This window comes from Dromiciops gliroides, chromosome 1, assembly GCF_019393635.1.
Source record: "Dromiciops gliroides isolate mDroGli1 chromosome 1, mDroGli1.pri, whole genome shotgun sequence".
NCBI lineage: Eukaryota > Metazoa > Chordata > Mammalia > Microbiotheria > Microbiotheriidae > Dromiciops > Dromiciops gliroides.
Window position 1 is genome coordinate 212,099,447 of NC_057861.1, and position 14,192 is coordinate 212,113,638.

At 35.3% G+C, this 14,192-nt stretch overlaps 1 pseudogene; it reads right to left on the reverse strand.

Annotated features, from left to right (window-relative positions):
* Positions 1–301: 301 nt before the first annotated feature.
* Positions 302–14,192, reverse strand: part of LOC122747191 — a 124,947-nt pseudogene continuing 111,056 nt past the window's right edge.

The window sequence follows — 14,192 nt, forward strand, 5'->3', positions numbered from 1 at the left end:
TTTAAAAATTAACATCAGTATCACCACAGGAGACAGCAAATCTATGTTTGACCCCATGGCTAATTTTAGATCACTGTGACAATAGAAACATATGATACGATCTAAAATTGTGTTTGTCAAAACCTGAATGAATCTTGTTAGAATCCAAAGGAAGTTTTCTATCACACTTTTCTTTTTCCACACTTGGCAGAGAGTTTACTTCCCTCCAAATACCACTGTCAGTACATACATTTGGTATCAGGATAACTGTAGTGCACCCAAGGCCTCTCCTCCACCATTCTGCCTCCCATCCCTGACCTTCCTAACCCAGTCCATTAAGACATTTCCAAGGTGAGATGCCACCAAACTGCGGTATCCTGGGCAAAAGGTTGCGGTTGGTACCTGGTACTTGGCTGGAGGACTCAGCTGGCTGGAATAATGGGAACTTCTGCCAATGGATTCGAGGAGTGCTGACACTGATTACTGTCTCCTGCAACTCCTGGTCATGAGTGACTCTGCAGATCGTCCCTCGAACCACAAAATCGCTGGTATACACAGCCATGAGAACCTCAACATCACTGCAAGGGCGACAGGTCCATTCCATGCTAAGGTTGTAGGTGAAAAGGGGAAGGAAGGTGCAGGTGCCAATCCCCTCGAAGTTCATAGCAGAAGGCTGCTACTTGGCGATTGATGTCCCGGTGTGGGGTAAACTGAACAAAACAGTGCTACCCTCTCCCGTGGCTGCCAGCTGACACACCGGCCTCTGGGCGGCCCCAACAGCAACTCCAGGAGACCATTTCTCTCCACCCCCGAGGGGCTAGAGGACTTGATGCAGGCTGTGATATGTCTGGGACTCTGGCCAGCTCCAGCACTGCCTAGGAGCAGCCTGGGAGAGAGGGTAAGACAAAGAGCACCTTCTGGGTACAGCTACTCCAGGAAACCCTCAGCATAATGCTGCTCCACGCTGTTGGTCTCCTACGACAAGCCACTCTCTCTCCAGCTGCACTGATCCTCTGAGTAACTGGCACGGGCCTCAGAGTCCAGGAGGCCGCAGCCCAGTAGCCAGAGCAGTGGTGGAAGCGGAATGGTCGGGTGCCTGGAGCTCCAGGAGCTCGGGAGCCTCAGCCCCGCCACTGCAACAGCAACAGTTGGTGCCGCATTCCCAGACCCTCGCACCGGGTGAGCCTCAGCCTCCACTAACTTCAGCACACCATCTCCTCCCGTGGAGATGCTTCAGTGCCTTGGGAAGGCAAGAGGTGTGGCGGCGCTGCCCCAGAGCCCCATGACCCCAAGCTTCGCTGACTGCCGTGCCACTGGCCACTTTCAACCTCAGTTTTCTATCATATTATAATAGTTTTATAGACCCATATTTTGTACTTAAAATTTTTAGTAGAGTCTTTAAAATTCACAAGCCAGCTAATGACAAAATTTACTACAGGGTGCATACTACCAAAAGTTATCTAAAATTATATCTTAATTGATTTTGAAATTGTTAAAGAGAATGAATATCATGATATTGGGACAGTAAATTTGAGATAATCTGAGACTAGATCTTGCTTCTATGTGCTATTTTTATCCCCCCACTTACATTTTCATTGCTACACACATGTCAAATGATTCCAGCTTTTCTATCATGTATACATAGCTTAAAAATTTGCTTGTATCAGAAAATGGAAAATTTGTCATATGTACACATATGTATTAGTGCAAATGTACTTATATATCTTTTCCCCATTAAAAAATAAAGTCATCTTTAAAATAAAGTTCTTTACTCATAGGATTATAGATTAAGAACTGAAAAGGAACTTTGAGGACATAAAATGTCACTCCCTTATTTTACAGTTACCTCTGAACTTTACACACATCTAGTATTTGAATTGTTAAAAAAAACACAAAAAAACATGCTATATTATGAGGCATGCTTTGAAGGATGTAGAAGTTATCTAGAAAACAGGAAAATGATGCAATTAGTCATTTAGATCTTAAATATTTGAATTATGACTTATATCCTTGATTCTATTATACTTTGGTGGTCTTGCCTGATAAGAAATTGTCTCCCTGCCACCTAAAATGCACTGTTGAAGGAAGTAGAACAAAAATTCTAGAGATCAAGGACAATGTGAACCAAGGTAAGTGTTTCTTTTATATTTTTGATGAATTTTGCATCTTGAAAAAAAGAAACTTGCCATTGAATTTGACAAAATAGGTTAGAAAATGGGGAAAACACCATCAACAATTGCATCCCCTCAAGATAACCAATAAACAAAAAAAAGAAAAAAAATAATAATATTGGAATTCAACCAAGTATGGACATCAAACAAAATAGCACTATGACTTGGAGAAAGTATACAATATTATTATTTCTGTCAGTATCAAGTTAAATCTATGTTGGCAGCTGGGTGGTACAGTAGATAAAGCACTGGCCCTGTGATCAGGAGGACCTGAATTTAAATATCATCTCAGACACTTACTAGCTGTGTGACCCTAGGCAAGTCATTTAAACCCAATTTCCTTAAACATCCAGGGCCATCTCCAGTCATCCTGATGTATATCTTGCCACTGGATCCAGATGGCTCTGAATGAGAGTAAGGTTGATGACCCATTACACAATCCTCCCTCAATTAAAAATCCAATTCATTGCAAGTCATGACACCACCCCAATGTCAATGTCTTCAAGAATGAAGGACAAACAACATTATCTAAGTATTTCCTAAATTGTAGTTGAGAGAATTCCGTCGTATTAGAAAAAGTAAAGGGACTAACAGAATGTTTTTCTACACTTGCACACACTTACCCAACCCCCTCTCTCAAAGGCATTCAATTATTCTCTCTTTGGGGCTCGTTTCCCTTTGCCCAGTTTCTAGTCGGTTGAGCTTTCCTAGAGGCAACTTTCAGGTGGTGAATATTGCTACAAACATTGTAAATCATTAGGTCCCAAAGGTATATCCTTTACAAATTAGCCAATCAAATTCAATCAACCTCACTGTTTTTTTAATGTAAATTGGACATTTGAATTAAATAACACTAAAAAATGAACATGGCAATTAAAAAAACTAAACACTATAATAAAAACAATTAATTTAAGAAAATATCTTAGAACTTCTGATTACAAACAACAAAGGATCAATGAAGAGGGCCCACAGATTTCCCCTACTTCAATCTCCAGAAATAACATATCTTAACAATGCCAGTCACACATACACATTTAATAATTCCAATCACAAGCAACAAATTTTCCAAGGGACTAGGGAATGGACCTTTAAATATAAGGGAAAGGAAATTCAAATAACCTAAGACAATTCTGCACACAGAGCAATCACATACAGAATTAGAATTAAGGGAATTTTTTTTTTAATCTAGATGTAATACACCCTACAAACTTGAACCTAATCATCAATGAAAAAAAATCATTTAATAAAAGTGAGACTTTTTTGGGGGGCGGGGCTGTGCAATGAGGCTTAAGTGACTTGCCCAAGGTCACACAGTAAGTGTCAAGTGTCTGAGGCTGAATTTGAACTCAGGTACTCCTGAATCCAGGGCCGCTGCTTTATCCACTGTGCCACCTAGCTGCCCCGCAAAAATGAGACTTTTGAAACATTCTTTACAAATAAAAATAAAACAGAAGTAAGTTATTCAATGTATAAATAGATCAAACTTGAGAAACACAAGCAAATTAAATAAATTTATCAAGGAAAGCACAATTATTGAAATGAATAGTGATTATTAATGAGATTATTAAAAGGAAAATAATATCATATACATATATATGCAACTGTATGTAGGGGCCTTATACTTAATATAATATGCAGCAATTTGCTGCTTGGAGAAACTGAATCCTCTGTGATATTATTGTGCTTCTGTTGCATAACAACTTACTGAAAAAAAGGAATATCATGTGAACAAACCCAAGGAAATACCTACATTAGACAATATTACAATTTCTAAGTTCTCCCACAGAAAAATAATCATATTTGTAAGAATGGGGAACAGTACAACAAGATAAATAAGATCATAAATAAGACAGTACCTTAGAAAATTTTAAAAGGAACTCAAAATCAAGACTTTGGAAGCTTTAATAATTTTATGAACACAGATACCAAAGAAAGAAAAAATAATTTTGCATAATTAAAGAAGAAAAGTTTAGAACATACAAAAAGATAATGAAGAAAAAAGTAAAGAGATCTTTTTTTTCTAAAATGGTGCAATGAAAACCAACAAAAAGTTGTAAGTGATGAGACAAGTTTTCAATTAATTACACAGCTAAGAGCAAAAAAAGCAAAGATCTATATAAATAAAAAAAAGAAAATAAAACAAAGCAACAATTTAACCAAAACTGCAAAACAAGGTAAAAGGATAGACTAATGGGGAGGGAGTACTGAGAGTAACTGGAAGAGAGACTGTAGGAATAAGGTATATCTTTTTTTTTTTTTTTTTTTTTTTTGGTGAGGCAATTGGGGTTAACTGACTTGCCCAGGTTCACACAGCTAGTAAGTGTTAAGTGTCCGAGGCCAGATTAGAACCCAGGTCCTCTTGAATCCAGGGCTAGTGCTCTATCCACTATGCCACCTAGCTGCCCCAAGGTATATCTTAAAATGGATGCACTGTTTAACAGAGGAAGTTTGGGGGGGGGACAGGGCAGGGAGGAGGGGGGAGGGATTCTTATTTAGAAAAAAAAGAAATTAAAGACAAATTAAGAAAAACCCAACTCATAAATTTAAATGCTAATTCATTAAACAATTCAATAAAATGAGTGACAGATCGGATTTGAAAAGCAAACCCCACAATCTGTTGTTTACAAGAAACAAACCTAAAAGCAGAGAGATACACAGAATAAAATGAAAGACATTTACATTTCATCAGGTTAATCCCCCCAAACAGCATCTGCACTCATATTATCAGAGAAACTATAACCAAAAATTTAAAATATAAAGAGATTTAAAAAGTTATATTATTCTCAAGAAACCACAGATAGCAAATTCATTTCTACATCAAATCTGTGTGCTACAAATGACACAAAATTTAAATTTATAAAGAAAAACATTAACCAAATTATAAGAAAATTAAAATAGATTTGGAGAAAAAACATTTTTAATTGCAAAAGAAGAAATAGAGATGTGAACAATTTTGGAGAAACTGGAGGGAAAAAACCCACAACAACGTTATGACATCTTCCAAATGGGAGGAGGGCTAAAGAATTCATCATCTTTTAAGATGAAATAAACTCTGCAACTCAGAACTTTTAAGTACCCGCTGAATCTAGGGTCCCTCCTTCCCTCTGGTTGAGAAGGTGAGTGAAAGAGATCTCTTCCCACAACCTTCATTTAAGGAGAGCACCTAGGAGAGTCACATCATCATTTCCCAACCTCATTGCAAGACTTAATCATGCCCCACCATAGGGTATCTCCCATATAACCTTTTGAGCTTTTATATGTTGTCCTCTCACATCTTCCCTCTTGAGAGAAAGGGGTGTCTTTTGTCTTCCTTTCAATCTTCAATGCTTAGCACAATTCCTGGAGTGTAGTAGGCATTCAATAAATATTTATTGATCTATTAATTTTGCACATGACATGTACCTTAAAAAAACCAACCTGAGTGGGTGCAAAATGTTTTTTGTATTTATACTGTATGTATATTGTAAATATATGTAAAAATGAATAAATGGTAAATTATTTACAGATCATAAAATATGAAAATAATAATCAATTCAAAGATGATCCAAAAACCCATGAGTAACTGATTGGAGACAATAATGAAATCCTTAATAATTAGTGCATCAATGACTGCAATATAAATACTATTTATGTGAAAGAAAATGATCATTCTAAATATGTCAAAATGTCTGTGGTGGAATTAAAGCAGTGCTCAAGGGAAAAATTATATCCCTGGAAACATATAATAACAGAATGGAAAAGGAGAGGAAGAATGCCCTGAACAGGCATTTAAAAAGTTTAGAAATCCAACACATAAACAATTGCAATGGATGGTGTGCTGACCTGGATTTAGGAAATCTTATGTATTACCAATCTCTGACATATATTAGCTGTGTCACCAGGGGTAAGTCAATTAACCTCTGCTACCTCAGTTTGCTCTTCTATAAAATAGGGGAAAAAATAGTACCTACCATCCAAGGGTGTTGTGAAGATCAAGTAAGAAAATAATTGTAATAAAATATGTAAGTTTTAAGGCACTATTTAAATGCTAGCTATCATTATTATTTATAATAAGTAAAAAATAAGCAAAAAAAGGAAATTTTGAAAATTCAAGGTGAAATAGAGAAACTGGAAACTAAAAAGACAAATTAATAACAAGTCTAAAAGCTAGTTCTTTGAAAACAAACTAACAAAGTATATAAAATTTTAAATAACCTGATTTTTAAAATTGGGCAGAAAATGAAATCAATAAAATAAGTAAGATGTGAAATCATAACAAAAATCTAAAGAAGTAAAAATAATTGCATAACTTAGTATACATAGTTATATATGAAATAAGCTGAGGACACAGGAGAAAGAATTGCCTTCAAAATTGTAAAATACCCAAAGTAACCAAAGATCAAATAAATATTTAAATCATTGTCTCAGAAGGAAAAAAACAAACAAGGAAAATAAGAATTACTGGGGTGAGAGTGTAATGTACTCTTTCTAAACAAAATATCCCTGAAGATTATAATAATTCTAAGGGCTCTATACCAAATTACAAAATGTATGTTTCCCGCATTGAATTGTTTTTCAACAAAAACTCCTCCTACCACTGAGTTGAAATCTGTCCCTTTCTTCCTTTAAAAAAAAAAAAACTCTGTTCCTAATACATTAAAAGTGAATTTTATGAAACTTTTAAAGAATAGATAAATTCAATATTACACAAATATTTAATTAAAATTTTGGGGAAAAGGCACTCTACCAAACTCTTTTTATGAGAGAGTTCTAATATCTAAATTAGAGAAGAATAAAGACCAATGTGTTAAATGAATATCAATTAAAAAACAACTTTAAGTACTATCAAACATACTGCAAAAATTTATTCAAAAATAATTTATTGGTACAAAGTTAGATTTTATAACCAGGATAGGAAAGTGATTCAACACCAAGAAAAAAATCAACAAAATTAGTTATAGTTTAAGAATAAATATTCAAAGCAATATGATTAACTTGATAGATGCAAAAAAGCCTTTGACAGTGTAACACTCAAACATGCTAAAATCCTACAAAATATAATCATACATGGATTTTTTATAATACCATAAAAATCATCTATCTAAAAGAGAATAGAATAAACATTTTTATTGAGGCTTCTGTGTGCCATAAAGCAATAGTCACATTTAATGGGGTTACAGTAGAATCTTTGGATATTGTTCAGAAATACTAGAAAAAACCAATGAAGTAAGAGAAACTATTAAAGGTATAAAGATGATCAAAAGCTGAGTGAAAAGTTTCTCCATTAACTGATGATAAAATGGTTCAATTTTAAAACAATAGAGTATCAATAAAGATGTTAAGATAATTAATAGTATGAACAAAGTTATAAATTATAAAATAGAATCACATTTTAAAAAATGAAATGATACACTGTAGTAATAAAGCAATCTAAGAGGTAAAAAAATATATGAAAATGACTGTTATAGAGGAATGCAAATTAAAACAACTCTGAGGTACCATCTCACACCTATGAGATTGGTTAACAAGATAGAAAAGGAAAATGACAAATGTTGAAATGAATGTGGAAAAACTCCACTGTTGGTGAAGTTGTGAACTGATCCAAACATTCTGGAAAGTGATTTGGAACCATGTACAAAAGACTATAAAACTCTGTATACCTGGGGGCAGCTAGGTGGGGCAGTGGATAGAGCACTGGCCCTGGATTCAGGAGTACCTGAGTTCAAATCCAGCCTCAGACACTTAACACTTACCAGCTGTGTGACCCTGGGCAAGTCACTTAACCCCAATTGTCTCACTAAAAAAACCCCAAAAAACAAACAAAACAAAACAAACAACAACAACAAAAAAAAACCCTCTGTATACCCTTTGATCCAGCAATACCAAAAGTAGGCTATTCCGGGATGGAGCCAAGATGGCAGAGGAAAGGCAGTGAGATCTCAAACTCATGACATGATTGCTCCAAAACACATCCAAATAATGTCACAGGACAATTCCTGGAGCAGCAAAATCCACAGAAGAATGTGCTGAGATAATTTTCCAACCAAAAACAGTTTGGAAGATCGGAAGGAGGGAGCTGCTGTGCTGAGACAGGAGTGGAGCCCAACCCCACAGTCACCCTGACACAGATCCAATCCCAAGAAAGCTTCTCCAGAGAATGAGACCCCCAGAGCCTCTGAATCAGCTGCAATGCCAGTGTCATCTGGAACTAAGCTCACAGTCTGGTGAGAGGGCTGAACCCTTGGCAGGGGGGAGACTACAGGGGTCTATGCTGGTGCTGAGGCAGAACTTGGGTTTTTCTCCCTTTCTGGGAACCAGGAGGTAGGCTTGAGTAGCAATGGCCCAGGTTGGGGAGGGCCACAGGCTCATCAGAGTTGACAACCACAGCACATAAAGCTGGTTGATTAGCAAGTTGGTCTGGGGTTATCTATGGACCAGGTAACAGGCCAGGTGAGTGAAGAACCTGCTCCTCCTTAAATCATACCTCAATTTCATCAGAATTGGCTCAAGGAGGGAATAACATAAACATTCAATTGGGTGGAATAATCTATCTAACCCTGAAGGAAAATAGGAGGGGAAGGGGAAAAAGAGGGAGGGGCAAAATAAGGGAGGGCAGATTGGGGGAGGGAACAGACAAGCAAAACACTTTTGAAGAGCAATAGGCTGAAAGAAGATAGATAATAGAGTAAATATCATGGGGAAGGGAATAGGATTGAAGGAAACCATTAACAATAGTAATCATGAAAAAGAGAAAAGGGGGGAAATTGTACAAAAAAGATTTATAGCAAATCACTGTGGTGGCTAAGAATTGGGAATCAAGGGAATGTCCATCAATTGAGGAATGACTGAAGAAGCTGTGGTATATGGTTGTAGTGGAATGATATTATGCTATAGGAAATGACAAACAGGATGATCCCAGAGAAACCTGGAGAGACTCCTATGAACTGATGTATATTGAAGTGAGAAGAACTGGTAGGACATTGTACATAATGATAGCAGTATTGTTTGATGACTTAACTACTCTCAGAAATACAATGATCCAAGACAATCCCAAGGGACTGATGAGGAAGCATAGTATCCACTCCCACAGAAAGAACTGATAAAAAAAAAATGAGCACTTGTGAATGCAGATGAAAACATACTTTTAAAATGGTGTTTATTTTTCTTGCTTTTTTTTGGTCTATGTTTTCATTCACAGCATGGAAAATAAATATGTTTTTTCTGACTACACATGTATAATCATTATCAAATTTGTTGCATTTTCAAGGATGGAGTAGGTGAGGAAAGGAGGAAGAGAATTTGGTACTCAAAATGTTTTAAAATGAATGTTAAAATTTATCTTACATTGTAAAAGCTATATTAAAATTTTAAATTAAAACAATCCATAAGACATATTTTACATAAATTCATAGAATCTTATATGTGGAAATATGTCTAAAGTTTTGTTATTATAATTCTTGATCATTTACTTAACAAAATATTTTTGTTCATATTTTTTAGTCTCCATTTTGAAGTTTTGTAGGATTTTTCCTCAGGACTAGCCCTTTGTTTTCTGCATTAAAATGCTTAAGTATTGTTTCTACACAAACATACACGTTTTTGTATGCGTATGTGTTCCTAGACAAGTCACTTAAAGTCTTTATATTTCAGTTCCTCAAATAAAGTATATGCCAAAATACTTAGCTTAGTTTTAAACTTCAATACCTTTAAAAAGTACTAAGTTTTTGGAACACCCTGTATAAAACAGAGTTTAAACTTGATGGTGTCTGAGTTTCCTTCATGCTTTAAATCTAGAATCTTCTGGCAACTAACACTCTTGTCCAAATTGTAATCACTCATGATTTATTATAATAATTTTCCTAATTGGAATTATAAAAGCAATATGAGGGTGGAGTGAGATTGTAGCTTGTTAATGGTTCTTGAATTTTTTTTTAAATTAAGTACTAAATTCTTTAATAAACTACAAATTCAACATTAGTTAAAAGTGTGACAAAGCTGCTAAAAACAAAAACAAACATATTAAGAAAGAATGTCTGAAACAACTACAACGTTACTTCTATCATACTATGTCTTGGTGTCAACTAATGTGTTTAGGTCTAGACAACATATTTTAGGGAAGATATAAAAAATGTTGGATCATTTAAAGAAAAGGACAACTAAGATAATAAGAGGATCAAAGAACATGCCAGCATTACTTGGAGGTAATGAGGATGTTACAGATAGACATGATATCTATCTTCAAGTTAGATTGTAGCATTAGTGCTAGAAGGGACCACCTGAGATGTTATTTAATCTAACACACTAATTTTCCATATGAGGAATCTGAGTCCCAGCAGGGCTGAATGATTTCTGTAAGGTCACACACAAGTACTAAGTAATTAGAGGACCTTTATGTGAAAGCAGGTTTTATGTGGTCTTTGCTTGACTTCAAAGGACAAAACGAGGAGCACTGGGTGGAAGTTGTAGAAAAGTAGAAGATTTAGGCTTCATATAAGGAAAAAAAAGTCTTCTCAATTAATGCTGTCAAAAAGTAGAGTGGTCTGCCTTGGGAGGGAGTGAGTTCTCATTCCTTGGAGGTCTTTAAGCAGAGTCTGAACAACAACTTTTCAAGTTATTAATAGAAGGCATTCTTGTTTGATGATAACTTGGGTCTTTGACATCCCTTCTAGTTCTTATGTTATAGAACAACAACAAAAAAGATGACATAGAAATAGGAGTATGTAACTCTACATTGTTATATGTTAAATATGGATAGAGAGATAGAGAGATCCTGAATTAATAATGTCACACATTATATTATTATCAGTGGTTTATTTCTAAATTGAAAAGGATCAGTCATTTCTTCCATTCCATTTCTTTTCCCTGAACTGATCTAGATATATAGTGTTTTCATTAGAGGAAATATAGCTTGCACAAATAATTACTACCTTGTGTCCTACATAGCTAACAAAATGCTAGAGTTTATAACTTGAGCAACAGATGAGTTCTGCTAAGTGAGATTGTAATTGATTTAATGGCATCCAGACTGAACGTAGAGGTGGAAAGGAGGCCCTTAGGCTTAAAAACTGAGACTGAATTGTAGGAAAGGGACAAAACCTGTTTATTTATTTTCTCTGCTGACAGAAATCTTGAAGAACAGTGAGTGCTTTTGTTGATTATATTCATTTGATCACAATAGTTGGCATTTCTATAAGAATTCTACTTTTGAAGTCTCAAAATACTTGACCAAAATTTTCCCTCTCCATCATAATCCCTGTCTCTGAAAGTCTCATGCTTTTTCCCATTTTACAGATGGCTGAAACAGTGAGATAAGGGGAAAAAATGTTAGTCACACATGAATTCAGTGTCAGAATTGAGAGGAAAACCCTGATTTAATGCCAATATGATTCAGTTTTCTGTTACTAGTTTGCTTTGACTTTCCATACATCACTTAGGTGCAGTGCACATTTGAGGGAATAAGGGGTCATCACAAAACTTAGACCCCTAGTGATAACATCAATTGTTCTTTCTAGTAGTACATAATGACAGGAATTAAAACTGTTGTGAGCAACGCTTTTACCAGAGAGAGAATACTGAATGTTGTTTGTCTGTCTGTGTTTCAGAAACTCCGTCTCTTTCTTTCTCTTTTTCTCTGACCCTTCCTCTTTCTTTGTCTCTACCTCTTTTACTGTCTCTGTGTTTGTCTCAACAAAAATTCTCTTTGTCAGTTACAGCACTACTTATACTCATTGTCATACACTCAAAGACTGTAGCTTTACTGTGATTTACAGAGGAAATGGCAGCTGTCAGCTTCAAAACAGATGAGGAGCAGAATCTGTCATGAACTTTGAGAACTTAATATATCACTAAAGACAGTTAATTTAGCGGCCATGACCCATGTAGGCAGCTGAATTAATAGCAAGCCCACTCTACAACAGTGTTCCCTCTTGCTTCAGTGCAAGAGTACAAGTTAACCCTGTGATTCCAGCATCATTTTCAACATCTTTTACATGGGCTCTTGTTCTCTTGTGACATTCCTGTCCATTGATCCATTGATTGAAACAGTTGGTCCTATTATTTCAAAACAAACTTAGGATAAGTCATGGGCTGTATCATGGAGCATATTATTCACCATCATCAAGTACTTTAGAATTGCTGAAAGCACCTCAAAGAAGAAATAGGAATAGGGATCACAGAAGCACATAATTTAAAAATTAGAAGAAAACACAGAAGTCATAGTCTAACCTATGCTTGAAATATGTAGTCTAACTCAACCTTGGAATAGACTTGTCATAACAAAGTGTCTAACAAATGATCATTCAAATTTTGTATGAACATTTACAGTGAGGGAGACCATTTTATCTCTAATGTAGCCCATTTCACTTCGGAGTATTTCCAGTTATTGTGGTGTTTTCCTTTATATCAAGCCTAAAATCACCTTTTTTGAGATATCTACCTATTGTTAATTGTTCTGCCCTGAGGAGCTAAGTAGAATAAGCCTAAACTTACTTCCATACAACAGACTTTCAAATGTTAGAAGACAACTTTTATTCTTTCCTTCTTCAGTCTAAACCCACTGAATATCTTCAAGAATTCTTTATATGGAGTTAACTCCAGGCCTTTCTCCATTTTGTTTCCTTACCTTTGGATGCTCTCTGGTTTATAACTCTTCCTGAAATGTGGTTCTCAGAACTGAAAAATATTACAGATGTGGTCTGAACTTCAGTGTTATCAACTACAGAATTTGAATGTTCAATGTTGGTCCAGTTATTTTTCTTGCTCTTATTTTCAGGGGAAGGTTCTTCAAATGATTCATTCTTCTGGTGATGTTTTTAGCAGGGCTCCTAAAAGTGATTGTTACTGAGCATGCAAGGTGCTCAGGCAGCAGGAAAACACAAAATGCCAGCAGGATCTCTAGCAAATCCTCAGAAAGTAATTTGTTTCCCTGAGAAAGATATATTAAACTGTAATGTGAGCCATTTCATAAGATGGTTGTTGGGTTTTCTACTGTTTTAAAAAAATGAGCCCTGGAAACACTAGATCATGTGATCTTTTTCTTCAGTTTACCTTTGCCAAACTCTAGATAATAAAGCAATTACTTTGTTTTCTGCATGTTTATCTTACAGTCATTCTACTTGATTAAAAAAAGAAGATAACAAAAATTATCCAGGTTCTAAAAGTGTTCTCATGTAAATATTGCAAGTGCTAATATTATTATTGTACTTGTTACATTTCTATGGCAGAACTATAATGTAAATATATATTTAGGTGTGTATGTATACACATATGGACATAAATATAATTGTATATATCTATACATATGAAAATATATGGAAGATAGTGTAAAATATATTTCCAATAAAATATCTTTATTCATTTTTAGTTTGTTTCTGATCCAGGGTTGCACTTTCTTCTGTATCGAAGACTTCCTCCACCATGGAAGATCAATGATTTGTCTGAGAGTTGCCAGGGCACTAAAAGGTTAAATAAAGTGACTTATCCCCTGCCAAATACCTAGGATGTATTTTTTTTTCAAGGCAATGAGGGTTAAGTGACTTGCCCAGGGTCACACAGCTAGTACGTGTCAAGTGTCTGAAGCCAGATTTGAACTCAGGTACTCCTGAATCCAGGGCCAGTGCTTTACAACTGCGCCATCTAGTTGCCCCCCTAGGATGTATTAAAGACAGATCTTGAACCCTGATTTTCTTGACTCTAAGGCTAGCGCTTCATTGATTGCACCATGCTGTCTCTTCAAAGATTTCCGTGTTATACAGGAAATATATCAAAAAATAGGTTATTTTCACATGCTACTGAATACATTTGAAAAAACTGTAAAAAAGTAGGTAGTAGAATCACCACTTTACATTGTTCCTACTAATTTTTTTTTAGAATTCATGAAGTGTACATTATTCTCTAATATCTCTATTACTTTATTTGAAAATGAAATTATGAATCTTGCTAATCTTCTAGAGATGCAATGAAAACTGAAAATCTTCTTTTGATTTGAAAATTTCCATTTATGAATTATTTGAATCTTCAAAGAATCAAATGATTTTGTTCCCTTTTCTTTTAGCTTTGAGATTG